This window comes from Acromyrmex echinatior, chromosome 14 (genome assembly GCF_024713525.1).
Source record: "Acromyrmex echinatior isolate Ae372 chromosome 14, ASM2471352v2, whole genome shotgun sequence".
Classification (NCBI taxonomy): domain Eukaryota; kingdom Metazoa; phylum Arthropoda; class Insecta; order Hymenoptera; family Formicidae; genus Acromyrmex; species Acromyrmex echinatior.
The window spans coordinates 2,254,021-2,268,360 of NC_141865.1; the positions used below are offsets into that span (position 1 = coordinate 2,254,021).

General features: G+C 28.5%; 1 protein-coding gene and 1 long non-coding RNA gene across 6 annotated transcripts in view; both read right to left on the reverse strand.

Moving 5' to 3' along the window:
- rho-5 (rhomboid-5) overlaps positions 1–14,340 on the reverse strand; it is a 188,759-nt gene that overhangs the window by 83,103 nt on the left and 91,316 nt on the right. The gene's annotated exons all lie outside the window — the stretch shown is intronic.
- The window catches only part of LOC147907332 (uncharacterized), a 41,697-nt gene that overhangs the window by 20,680 nt on the left and 6,677 nt on the right, over positions 1–14,340 (reverse strand). The window contains exon 2 of the long non-coding RNA XR_015547397.1: positions 1–13,907. This exon is cut by the window's left edge and continues 20,680 nt beyond it. This is a non-coding gene — a long non-coding RNA (uncharacterized LOC147907332). The remainder of the gene's footprint in view (positions 13,908–14,340) is intronic.

Consider the following 14,340-nt stretch of genomic DNA (forward strand, 5'->3'; position numbering starts at 1 on the left):
TCCATGAGCGCGAGCTTGCAAATCTGGGAGGTTTCGTTCCAGAATGTTAGGTATTCCCAGGTATTCCAAGCAATACCGCGTGCGAACTCGAGTTCATGAAGTCGCGGAATCCCGTAATAAAAGCTGCCACTATTTCCAAGACGGGCTCAACATTGCCTACTTAATGAAGTATTCTTTTCCATGGACACACTGCTACTTTTCTCAAAGAAAGAACAAAGAAAAAGGAGCAATGTGCACAAAAGAATGCATACAAAAGAAAGAATGTAAAAAAAAATAAACTTGTCTTTTCACGCTTAATTTACGAAACAATATACAGGGTACTTACATAGAAGAGATGTAAAAGCTTGGTATTATATTTTAGTTTGGACGAAACATATTGAAACATATGATATATCCAATGATATGAGGTGTATCGAAAAAACAACTTCATCTCTTTCTACAATATAATTGTATTTCGTATTTTGTGAAACAGGTGCAAATGTATGAAAATAATAAAAAATATATTTCTATTGAAATAATAATTTTATATACTTGTTCTAGATATCAATTATGATTAAAAAAATATTTATAATATACGATCTATTGCACCAAAATTGCGATTTATAGGCCATTAATGAACTATCTACAAATATTCACCAATTATGTTATCTAAACTTAAGCTTTTTTTAAACTATTAAATACTAATTTGATATCAAAGTTAATAATTTCAATTTAAATTAATCGAAAAACTCATATATAGGTACAAATCTTTATTTATAAAATCTGAAAACTAAAAAATTTTTTTAAATACTACTGTAAAGTACTCTTGAAACTACTTAACATTTACAGAGTGACCATTGATCTACAATTGGATTGAATGTAAACTGTCATATCTTTTCTTCTTTTCCGTTTTCGACGATTGTTTTTCTGATTAAAGTCGGATATTTGAGATTCGTCAAGTCATCAATTTTGTCTGAATTGCACAAACCAGTTAATGACTGTCAATATGAACGTATTGAAGAAAGTATTATTGTACAAAAGAGGTAAAAATTATAAGCATATCGTAGATTCCGTAGTAAATATGGATCCAATGGGTAAACCACTAAGGGCATTGCGGTGTACAGATTTGGAGCATTACTGGATATTACTTAAGAGAATTATGTATTATATTAAGCAGTGTGAGATTATGAATTACTGAGCATTGTAGAGCATTACTAGAGCATTAATGAGCATTACTGGGGCGTAAAAAATTGAGCATTATTTAAACATTATTTGAGCGTTACTGAACATTAGTAGCCAATGGTGTACATAATTTTGGTCAGTGGTTTACCCCTTTTATGGATCTGAAAAAATTTTATGCGAAGGTATACTTACAAGCAAGGACCTAGATCGAAATGAAATTTTGATCCGATTATTGTTCGCGGTTCGAAGCTATTAATCTTACGCGAATTAGCATAATAGAACAAGGAAATGAAAAAGTAATCCTCCGTAAATACTCTGTAATATCATTATATTTACCTAGAATCTAGAATTAAACCCTTATAGTCTTAAAAATTCAATTAAGATTTTCAAACTTATTATATCTATTCTATAGAATACTCCATGTCGCAGATTAAACAAACTACAGATTTATAGAATAAAAATTCACACTTTGTTTCCAGTTTCCAGTGCAAAATGCGAAGGGACGTGGGAATGTTCACATCGCTACATACATATGCATTTGGGATTTGAATCTAATAAGCTGTCAATGGCGGCTATGGATTTTTTAATTTCTCCAAATTAAAAGATTTTTATAAAACATTTAACAACTTAAAAAACCTGAAAACCGGACCAAAAACCGTCAAAATGTTTTCGGTTCCAATCCATTAGTCTGCACAATATTTTGGTTTAGTTTTTTATTTCGGTCTGACTAAAATAACAATTATAATTCGTTTATCGGTTTCAATTTCAATTCGATCCGGGTCATTGTTTATAAGAGAGCCTTATATGAAAAGAAACTATTAAGAACTATTGAGAAATAAACCTGAGACAATTTTTATTAAATAAATTTAAATTTTTAGAGGGGGCTTAAAAATATACAATATAAATAACAGGGAGCATACAGTCACAGCATTAGATATTTTAAGCGAAAGTCATATATTTAAAATTTATATATTTAATTTTATAGCTATGGTTGTATGCTCTCTATTATTTATATTTTTTATTAACTAATTATAATTTTTTATTACATTTTTAATATAATTTTTTTTTAATACTAATTATATTTTTTTTTTTTTAGCAAGTTTTAAACTTAGGATTATAAGTATGCATCTTATATCTTATTCACTACCTTGAAATAATGATGCATTCATTTCTTATTATTTACATGCAATATACGTAATGTATTAATATACGTAATATATTGTGTTACTTTTATAAATTACTATATTACTTTTATATGAATTAAATTCAATTAATATCTCACAAATATCTTACTTTTAATTAAATAAAAGAATTCCTAATTCAGTCAAAGCGAATCTTAGTGCTTAAATATATTTGTGTCAATTTATATATATGATATTATATATTCAATTCTGCAAGCTGCGCGCCAAAATCTTTTTCAATTTTGAAACAGAATCATGAGCAGAACTATAATTGTAATATCATTTACATCGTTTGAAAAAAAATTTTTTTAATATTGGAACGAAACAAAAAAGCGACTATTTTTTTAAATACTAGAACGAGACAAGTCATTTTTCGTAATTTTTTGAACGCTAAATCTGGTTTTCAAATTGCTCCATTACATTATAATTTTGAGAAATTTGCAGTTAAAGTTGTCAAAAAGTACTACTATTGAGTACTTTGTCAAATTATAACTGCACAATGTATGACGTGCTGCAAAGTTTTATTGTAATCAAAATGAAGTACATTCTTAGGACTTTAGCGGCTAAAAGTCATAAGAATGTATCATATTTCATTTTGATTGCAATAAAATACAATAAAACTCCTAAGGTCTGTTCTGGAAAAGATGTGAATTAGGTCATTGGCGAGTTACCAATTTTTTTTTATTTAGTTTTTATTTAGTCTATATTTTAACATATCCAAATATTGAAACTGAACAGGGAGAGGCGGTATTTAATTATATTAGTTTATAATTTCCTTGTTCATAAAAAAATCTTGTATATTTACTATTTGTAAATTATATTATAATATAAAATGCTTCTATCTTTCAATGACAAAAATTTAGATTCCAAAAAAACTGATAAAAAAAGAAAAGTTTAAATTTTAAAAATATTTATACAATTTTAAAAAATTTTAATAAAACATAAAGAATTTCTTTGATAAATAGCAATATTAATTGCTTACATAAATGCACAGCCATATTGCTCTAATTCTGTGAATTTTTCAAGTTGACGTTTAATTAATGTAAATGGAATCATGGAAAATTAATGTTAATTCCGCGTTGGAAAGTTCCATTCAATTTTGAACTTTGTAGTTCGAAGCTCCGACGGACTAATTCATTAGCGCATTTAATTAACTCAACGGTGAGCTATCAGAATTGGGCGGATACGCATAGATTTCTTACTTGTTCTAATGAATTTTCATGTGAGTTCCGTCTTTGATATATCGAACGTCCAATAAATCACATATGTTTGCAATAAATACATAAATATTTAATATATATTAATATAATATATATTTTTTAAATTTAAATATAAATTTAAATGTACATATAAAATAATATTTTTTTATGAACATTTTAAACATTTAAAATATACAAATATATAAATATTTAAGATTCCAAATCCTTATTTTTTAGGAAATATTCAAAAAGAGCAAGGTTCTCTCTTTTCTAAAATAAAATATATTAATCTGTGTTGTACGCGTGTGATTGTAGAATAAATTTTCTACATATAAATCGAAACTCGTAATACTGTCCCATGAAATAAAAATATTTTTTTATCTAGATATAAATGTTTTCCTGTTAATAGAATTGTTATATTACAAAGTAAATATTCTCTCTCTCTCTCTCTCTCTCTCTCTCTCTCTCTCTCTCTCTCTCTCTCTCTCTCTCTCTCTCTCTCTCTCTCTCTCAATTTAAAAGAGAAAAGTAAAATAGTAATTATTATTTTTTTCATTAGAGTAAAATTGTTATTTAATCATTCTTTTTTAAAAAATTTTTATCTGTATTAATGGAGAATTTTTATAAAATATTGATTGAATCTGTTATTAATATTTCTATGTTAATGTTATTGTAAAAATTATAAAATAATTAAATTTATAATATAAAAAATTTCTACTTTGTTTAATTCTCCTTTTTACAAAACAGGAATTATAAAATAATTGCCTTGTGAAAATAAAAATTAAAAATATTATGAAAGTTACTTCAAAATAAGAACCAATTTTTTCGTCGCCAACTTTTCATTTATAAATCAATGAATGTTTTGTCATCTTAATTACTAAAAAATATTCGATTCATATCAATATGACATTTTCCTCGCTGAAACTAACTATAAAATCTGGTAAAGTGTGCGTATTTTCTTTCGAAACGCTTTGTATATAGCACGATATATTCACCTTACTAACAGCGATGGAGGTAAATTATGAAGTTATGCATCGTGTGCAAGGTGCAGGATAAAGAGAGGACTTTGAAATCTCCTACGGGGTTCCCTAAAGGTGGTTCACCGAGTTTCACGTGCTCTCACGCGTTTAAGTACGGCAGTTGCAATAAATGTTTAAGAAATAGCTTCCTGTCTCCGTCGCATGTAGAATCTCCTTCCAAAAATTCCTCTTCTCCAGTAAACTTTCCTTAGAGCAATTCGTTCTTTGAGAATCTACATCTCTTTTACATTCCTAGTCCTTTTCAAAATCCTTTTAAAAAAATGTCAATATGAACGTAAGAAAAATTATTAAATATTTAATTAAATATTTAATTAAATAATAGCTTTTAGAATAAATTAAATAATTAATAAAAGAAGAGCATTAAAACTTGCATTGATTCTTAATACATAATGACAAACAATCTTTACATAAAATGGTCGTTTAATAACATAATAAATATATGTATAAATGTTTCGACTTTATATTAAACCGATCGTTTGCTAAATTATCTATTATTGGTGCATAAAGATTTTGGAAATTATATCATTGGTATGCCTCCTCCATAACACTTCGAATGATAATTCCCAATTGACGATTTCACACTTTATGTTTAATGTTCATTCGGATGCATAATCTGGATGCATAAGCTTATTAAAAATGTTCTATTAATTTTTCCATTATTACATTTTTGCACAATAAGTTTGTGAACATTTCACAGTCGTGACGATAATACAGGTATACAAAATCTTTTAACTATTCATAATTAATTTTTATATTTATCTGTTTTATCAGTTTTTGGTTTTATCGATCCTAATTTATTTTTATTTTATTTTTTATATTCACTTAATTTATCTTTTTATTATTTTATTTAATTTTTTTCATTTTAAGTCTTTGCATTTATTTATGTTGCAACGAATTTTGATTAATGGATGTAATAATAAATGACCAATTTGTTTAATTTATTTATTTATAATCATGTGATCACTAAAATTTAATTCATCTGTCGAATTATATTAGAATTTATGATTCTTGTGCATCAATTACGGCTATCAATGTAATTAAATTACAATGAAAATGGCATTCAGTCAATTTAATGTTGCTAGAATTCTAAAGAGCTTATATCAGAGTATAATTGAAGAACCCCATTGAAATTTACTAATTTGATTCGAGCAGTAAGTATACGTGGCCCGTGACATATAAAAGTGTAAGCGTTACAGAATTATTATGTTCCATCTAATTTTATTGTTTAAAATTTCAAATTTCCCAGCGAAAAATAGGTAAATTTATTCAAAATCGCCTGATCTGCGGTAATAAAATAGGATCAACGCGTGACTAAACCTACAACTGAAGAGAAAATACTGTCTAAACATCGTTTCGCACAAAGTCTAGACGCGAAGCGGTGACAATACGCACACTTTAAACTTGTAAGAGCTATTAAGGCATCAAGTCTAAAAATGTTTTCTCGTCGACAGGAAATTAGTACAATAAATACTAGATAACAGAAAATAGTTTCTAATATTTATCTGAGATCGGTCACAATAGATCCAACGTAAGCAAATACTGTCTAGAAAACACGTTGAACTAATAAAAGAGGAATCGGTTAACTAATAAAAAAAGGAAATACGAAAACTAGTCACGTAAAGATAACATGAATCATAACCAGATCGCTTGGAAGGGATAAGTTATACCTCCTCCTTCCGAAAACGGAGCAGATAAAACCTAAACTCGGCAATGAGGGATCGTGAATTCAAAACCTTTAGAAAAGTACGAACGGAGCTAATTTGAAAGCGATCCTCCAGTAATTACTCGAGAAACAAAATCTTCCACCGAGGAAGATTTCTTTCATCGCGAAAAATTTTACCAATCCTCAAATCCTCGATTTTCTAATTCGACACGTCCTATCCAACACCCTCCAAAAGACTCTTATATGAACCGCAACACCGTGAAACCCTTCGGCTTGTACAAATCGCTAGTACAAATCGTCTCTGTTAAACGGGTACAAATCGTTTCTACTAAAAAGTTTAGTTCGCAGAAGTAGAAATCGCTCCTACTGATCTGATAGTTCGACTTGTAACTCATTCAACTCTTAAAGTAATCACGAAATCTTAGAGACTGTGCGCGACCTTTTTAATCGAATGATAAACATCACCATCTCTTTGGTTTCCGACCGATCTGATGTAAACATATCGACAGCAGAAAGTTGTAAATCTCATGGATTGTTATCTATTTGTCTCTGAAATTAAACTGATTCGCTAAAGAGCGAATAATTCATTAATTTAAGTAATATTCTCGAAATCGACGGAATCGGCAGAACAGACACTTCCCGCGCTCAACACCTCTTCCTGAGGAAGTTTTCACGATTGGTCCAAACTATCGATCCAGAGGAAATCCGAACTGCTATTTCAGGATAGTTTCCTAATGTTCATATCTCTTACTTATTTCGTCCCTGTAGAATTTTTCTACAACTTCTTTCCCCTCACTTTTGCTACACTTGACGAAATTGATTAATAAAATCATCGCCTCTTCGTTCGCACACATATTTCACACCCACGCACGCACACGCACACTCACACGTACATATACATTTATATTCACTTACGATTCTCTAAATATATGTACGTATACAGTGCCCGCCAAAAGTTCCCGGCCGGCTGAATATCTTGAAAAGTATGCATTCTTGAGAAAAATATTTTATATACTATACCCTCTTCTTACTTATTTTCGTCTCTTCAATCGATTCCAAAATTGATTTCCAAGAGTGTAGACATAACAAAGATCGAAATGCTAATATATTTATTATATTATTAAACGACAATTTTATATAAAGATTGTTGGTCACTAAAAGTTATTAAATTTAATATTTTTTTATTTAATTTAATAAAACATTATGTAATTATGTAATTATGTAATTATTTATTGACTTTTGATACAATATAATACGTAATACGATAATTACTTAAAAGCAAGCTCTCTATCTCGCAATATTCTCTATCTTCTTTTTAGTATTATATTAAAGTAACTTTATAAGCTCGGAGTTCTTTTTAAAAAATAGTAGAGAGATACCTTTTAGAAAAACTTATTACTCATTATAAGTTGTAACCTTTTATAATACAAATTATTACTTCTTCATAATAAATAAAATTATTTCATTTAAATATTGTTAAATGCAATTCATAAATTTCATTAAACTAAAATTTCCTGAAAATGTTTGGTACACAACTAATCCCTTAACGAATATTTTTGGACTTTCTCGACGATCGAAATTGCTCATAAAACTTTCGAATTTGTGGCTATCGTCGAGGAGCGCGGAAAACCGTCGTAAACAAGAGCGGAGGAGAGCGTATTCTCGAAAAACAGCTCTCGGCCATGACATAAAACTACCCTCGATCCATTAAGATTCCGGAAAGGGCAGGATACAAAAGATATTTCGAGACAGGATTAAGTCTCCTGCTCCACTTCGTCTTTCCTTATTTTTCTTGCCGCAAAATAAAAGCAACGTAAAGAAAAAAAATACCGTGGCAATTGCGGTCTGAAATTCTTTATGAAATTTTATTTAAAAACTTTTTCTACGTGCACATACATCTAAAATATGGCTTTTAAGAAAATTTAATATAATATTGATTTGCGTGTTTTTATGTTTCAACGGAATTTATTTTAGAGTTTTTATTTTTTATTTTATGCGAATGTGATTATTTATCAAACAATTTAATATAAGGTAATTCGAGGGAAGATGTTACAAAGGGAAAGACGCTACTTGGTTTATAATTTTGTTATGGAACATACGTTGGTCGTAATAACTATGCAAAAGCGTGTGGTAAACTGTTGCGCAGTTATCGGCAGAGATAAACATGTTTATGCCAAAGTCGATTGGTAAAGATTATATGAAATAGTCATGAACCATGCTCTTTGTAAATTTTTTTTATTTTTTTAATATTATGCTAATAGCTAAGGTCTGTATTTCGATGCTTACTGTAAAACCGGGCAAATGATATATACGGTTTTAATCAATGTTCCCTGGAGATCATGTGGATGATATAGATTATAATTTGTAATATTCTTATATGCGTAAAAGTTGCAATTGAATATTCTTCTTACACTAAGATGACAATAAATATAAAACACAATTTTTCCTGCTTGAAACCGTCATTAAAACGATTTTGTGAATTAAAATTTTGGATGCTTTATATAATTTGAAATATTTTAAGTTAATGAAATGCTGTTTAAGCGAATAAAAGCATGTCCAACTTACTTCCTAAATTACTCTCTTTCATATTTCGTCATTTTATATTTTATCATATCTTTATGTGTTCTTATAGCTTAAACTCTTGATTACTATAAATAAATAAAATATGCAAATTTATATTGTATCACATTATTTAGTTGTTTGTGACATCCTTTCCCATAAAAGGTGGCATTTTACCCGTATATATAGAGAGAAGATGACTTTCGCAGGATATGACATATCAATTTTTTCTAATAATACGGAATATCAAAAGTTTAATTCATTGATTTGTATAACTAAAGAAAAGTTGCTAGAATATAAATAATATTTTTTCACTCGTTAATTCAATAACATTAAGAAGTTATTCAAGAATAAAAACTTAAGTGTAGCGTCTTCCCCCCTCCCCCCCAAAAATCTTAAATACAAATGTAAGTTCAATATATAGGGTAATATTATGTCAATAGAGGGAATATGCCATTCGTTTTATTTAACAGAATTACCAATTTAGCGCTTTTGTTAGTGCCATAGAATTGTTTACAATTGTGTACTTGACGTGATGCATAAGTATTATCAATTTCCTAGCAACAATATTATTTTTATGGTAAATATGACAGCGTAGTATATAAAAACGTGCTTCTGATAACTTTTATAGTATTTTATGCAAGTATTCAAGCGTTATATAATATTTAGCTGACTTATTAATATAGCTCTATTAATATAGGTTAAAATATAGAAATATTTCAGTTCAGTACATTGTTTATTTCATGCATTATGTTAATTCTAATTCTAAATTTTAATTATATTTTTTGAGTTTTTTTGTAATAAATAAAATGTCATAATTACCATTTGTATGTGACATTATTCCATGCTTAGTGGCATATTACTCACATGGTGACATATTACGTACTTTTCAACACTTTCGTATTTCTTTATATTTCTAATAGTAAAAAATATTTATTTGCTACTATATACAAATAATACATAAAGGATGAAAGAAAGTCAGTATGTAAAAATACTTTAAATTGTATAAATAATTATACAAAAATCTAATTTCTCTTAAGTGTGGCATATTGCCTCCAGTTACCCTAGATACATAATTTGATATAAATGCTTGAACATTAATTCACCTTCAATAATATTTAATGCAAAACTTAATAAATATAAGAAGAACGATTTAAAAAATAATAAAATAATATATATATATATATAAATAATAAGATATAATAAGATATAATTAGAATAATTTTATGTTATTAGATACATATTAACTTAATATAATTAGATTTTAGCAAAAGAAAAAAGAAAAGGCAGATAAAAAAACACAAAAGAAGAAAAGAGAGGAAGGAAATAAAGTGAATTAATAAAAATAAATTTCTTTCGTATATATATATATATATTGACGTAGACTTGACTCGCAGAGAATCGAATCGATCGATCGCAATCTGGACTAATCTGGACCGCAATCACGCGAGAACACGATTTCCGTGGTGAGACTCGCGGTTGTATTCCGTAGAATACCATGCGTCGCTCGCATAGTTTTGCACAAATGGTATTCGATAATTAGCCACCGGACACTCTCCGAGTTTCTCACGGGAATCACCTATTTCGCTTCGACTTCTGGTTCTTCCTACCGTAACCATCTCGGTTTGAGATTTACGCCAATGTTCCATCGATTTTCCAAATGTTCGCATTATTCTCCTTTCACATCAATTTAAATCTTTTAGAAAATTAGAAAAGATCTACTGAAATATCTTATAAAATTTCGCTCTCTTATTCTAAAAAATGACATAACACAAAAAAGGTAATTGTCAAATTATTATCATGAATGAGTTAAGTAATATTAATTACGGTGTCAATCATAAACTAATTAAAATTTTTATAAAAAATTGTCAAAATCGTCTAACTCAAAAAGAATAATCCTTTAAGAATTTTAAAACGAAAATAACAAAAATTATATTTGATCATATTAAGAACATAAGTATCCTTTATGCCAATATTATTTAATCAAGCAATAATTTTCTCAAATCCAATTGACTTAGATTTTTAAAATAGATTTTTTTTTCGAGAAAATTTCTTTGAGTTATGTCATTTTTTAAATAAGGGAGTAATTTGTTCGTGGATGTTTCAAACTTTGTAAATTGTGCGATTTTACCTTTCAAATCTTTCGTTGTAGATTGCACAAGTTTTTTTCAAATTATATTTCGGCTTTATGCAAATTTTTGAAAGGCTCAATCATCAATTGTACGCTGCAAATCTTTGTTTGAAATTACCTATCAAGCTTCTACAAATTTTTTGCTAATTAAAGTTAGATTTTAAGAGAACCTTTCGTGAATTTCGCACCGGTTTTATGATAATTTTCTGTGAAACCAAGCACTTCATGTGAATCTTTCGCAATTTATTCGTTGATTTATTCCCGTGCCATTATTTTTTTTAGATAACCTTCAATATTACGTGAGAATTGTTTGAATTATTCATTGAACATATTTGAGAGAATTATTCATTCTAATTAGGTCATTTCATGAGTGTGTTAATCATTTTATTTATAATTTTAGTGAGTTTAATCGCATTTAATTCCTGACACATGTTATTTCGTCGTTTATTTGCGCAAAAAATTTCATTTGGGAAATTCAATCTATCATTCCTTCCATCACTCTCTACAGTTTCGTGACGTTTAAGAATCATTATGTCGAAAAAAACATGGCTCAATGTCGTGTCATGAAAGATCCACCACAAAACGATGCATCCGTTCTTCTTCGATGAAATTTTAATCCAATTAGAGCCACCAATCTTTATCCCTCGCCTTCCTTTTCATCCCGCCCTTCGCATACGTTTTGAAGCTAAAATCAATAAGTGTCGAGATTATGAAAACGAGCACTTAAAGCAGTTCAAAAATAATAATTTGTCGTTCCGATTGTATAAAATATAATATTAAGATATAAGATGTAATATAAAATGTATAATATAAATGAAGCGCGACGGAATACTTAAATGAAAAGAAGATATTTGAGAATCATATCAATCTTTCGCTATAAAAGAAAATGAAAAATATGAAAGGGTATTCAAGATTTGAACAATAATCTTTAAAAATAAGATTTTATCTTGGTTTAACTTGCTTTTCCTATGAAAGCATTGCTGGCATAGAACTCGTTTCAGCTATTTACATTATGTCTACAATTTTATTAAGGCAAGGATAATGGCGACATCTGGAATAGACCAGGATTTATAAAAAATTTATACGCAAACAAATAATTTCATTCACACAGAATTGGCTATATTTCTTTCTCTATCTGACCGATAAGTTTCGATGATAGCGTTTTATATTTTTACTTGCAGTTCATATTTTGTAAACGCATAGCGCTTTCTATTTATTTTTAATATTTTGAAGTTTAGTTTAATCGATTAAATGAGTGATTTTAGAAAATAGATTTTGCATTGTAAAATTGAAAGCTATTATAAAATAATAAAAAAATATTATGGAAAAATCTAAAAAAACAAAGTATTTTTTCCACTTTTTTAAAATAACATCTTTTGATAGTGATATGTCATATATCATTATTATCAATATTATAACAAAAAAATTTCATCCACGTGCTTTATTAATATTTTATATACATATGCACAAGGAAAATTCTCGTTTTAAAAATCGCAAAGAACTTAAACAAAATAAAAAGATTGCTCAAACAAAATTTCGTATTTTTAAAGGGAAAATATGCCTACAATAAATTTGTTATGCTGTGTATTTCTTAAAAATTAACGTCATCAGTGTTATGAATGAATCATACAATTTTTCTTACATAATACGATCCCTCTTGTCATTCTAAAAATAATAGAGTATTAAGGTAATTAAAAAACTAATAATTTACGAAATATTTCATATATTCTGATTTATTTTAACATAAAATACGAATATCTCGCAAAACATTTTTTAATTTCCTTAACTTCCTTAATATTTGTATGCACAAAATAATAAGAATAGTACAATCAATATAAAGAAAAGTATATGCAGTTACTTTATAAAACGTAACTATTACAAATTATAAACTTTTTTAAATTATCATATCCTCTTTTATGCTCTTTTCAATCAATTCAAGGTGCCTCCAGATATGGCTAACGTATACTAACATGAGCAAATATACACATATATACGGCATACGTAATTATCCATATTGAACGATCAATATTTAGCAAATATGTGCGAAGTTGGCATATACGTTGGCCATACGTCTGGAGACACCTTTATGTTATAATCATTTTATATATAAAACTATTAATGCTTTGAAGCATACGTTTTTTTGTTTTACACAAATTCTCTGAAACTTGGTATACAAAGGATTTATCGAATCGTTAATTGAATATGGAATCAAATTTTGATTACTGCAATTAATTTTGATTAGTGCAACATAATGCACTGAACATACAAAAATAGACTCAGTTACTTACAATCGGATACTTGAGGGTTTTTAGAATCACTGGTGACAAAGTAAAAATTCAAAAATTAAAAATAGATAATATATCAAATTCAAAATGCAAAAAATTGCTTAGTTAGCACAAGTGATTTGAATTTGAAAAATATCCATCTTCTTAAGTTTTTTATAAATTAGCGTAATCTATTCGAAATAAATTCAAAAAGAGTTTCTGTCCGATAGTCAACGAAGAAAAGTAAACAATATTAAATCTCATAGAATTACATATGAAAACACAACCAACAGGAAATAAATGCCTTTAACGGTCTCTCTGAATTTTAAATGATCTTGTATAATTCTGTGTGAATTTATATATACGTTTTGTGAAAAGTTTTATGCTCCAACATGAAGATGGCATTACTCGTCAAAACCATTCTAGAAAGATTCAAGGGAGAGTGAAGAGAATTCAGCCGGAAGCCGCCATTCGTTCGAATGAGTAGGAGATATGGCAGAAGCGTGATGGAACATATGTTGCTGCACACACTAATATTGTCACACTAGTATGTGTATGTATATATACGTACATGCACACATGCACATTTGCGGAAGTTGAGCTATAAATGGCCGAACCAATCAGAAAAGAGAAACACTATCTGCTCCACTTTCCCTTGATTTTCTCTGAACCATTCTGGTACTACAATTGTACATGTTTTGAAAGATACCTGCGAAAATTGTAACCATTGTGGACGCTCAGTTGTTGCTTGACAGTCATTTGTGCCAGTCAATGTAATTGTTTTTGTAAAAATGGAAAAAAATCGAATATCGACGATAACAAAATATTATCCATAACAAAAATTTACGAATTATGGTTAATTAACTACCCACTGCATTCAGATCTGATCCTCAACGACTTTTTCCTATTTCCTAGGTTCAAAGTTAAGCTCGGAGAACACAGATTTTCATCAAACGAAAACACTGACATCGACTGACACAAATAACTCTCAAATACTAAATAAGTTTTCATCAAACTTATGGTATAAGAATATAAGGTATTCCATTCTCAAGGACATGCAGTCATCTTGAACATGATGGCTGCTCTTTGACCAATTAAAACGTTACCCCAAATTGTAAAAGGAACCTGAGGTCTGTTCGCGT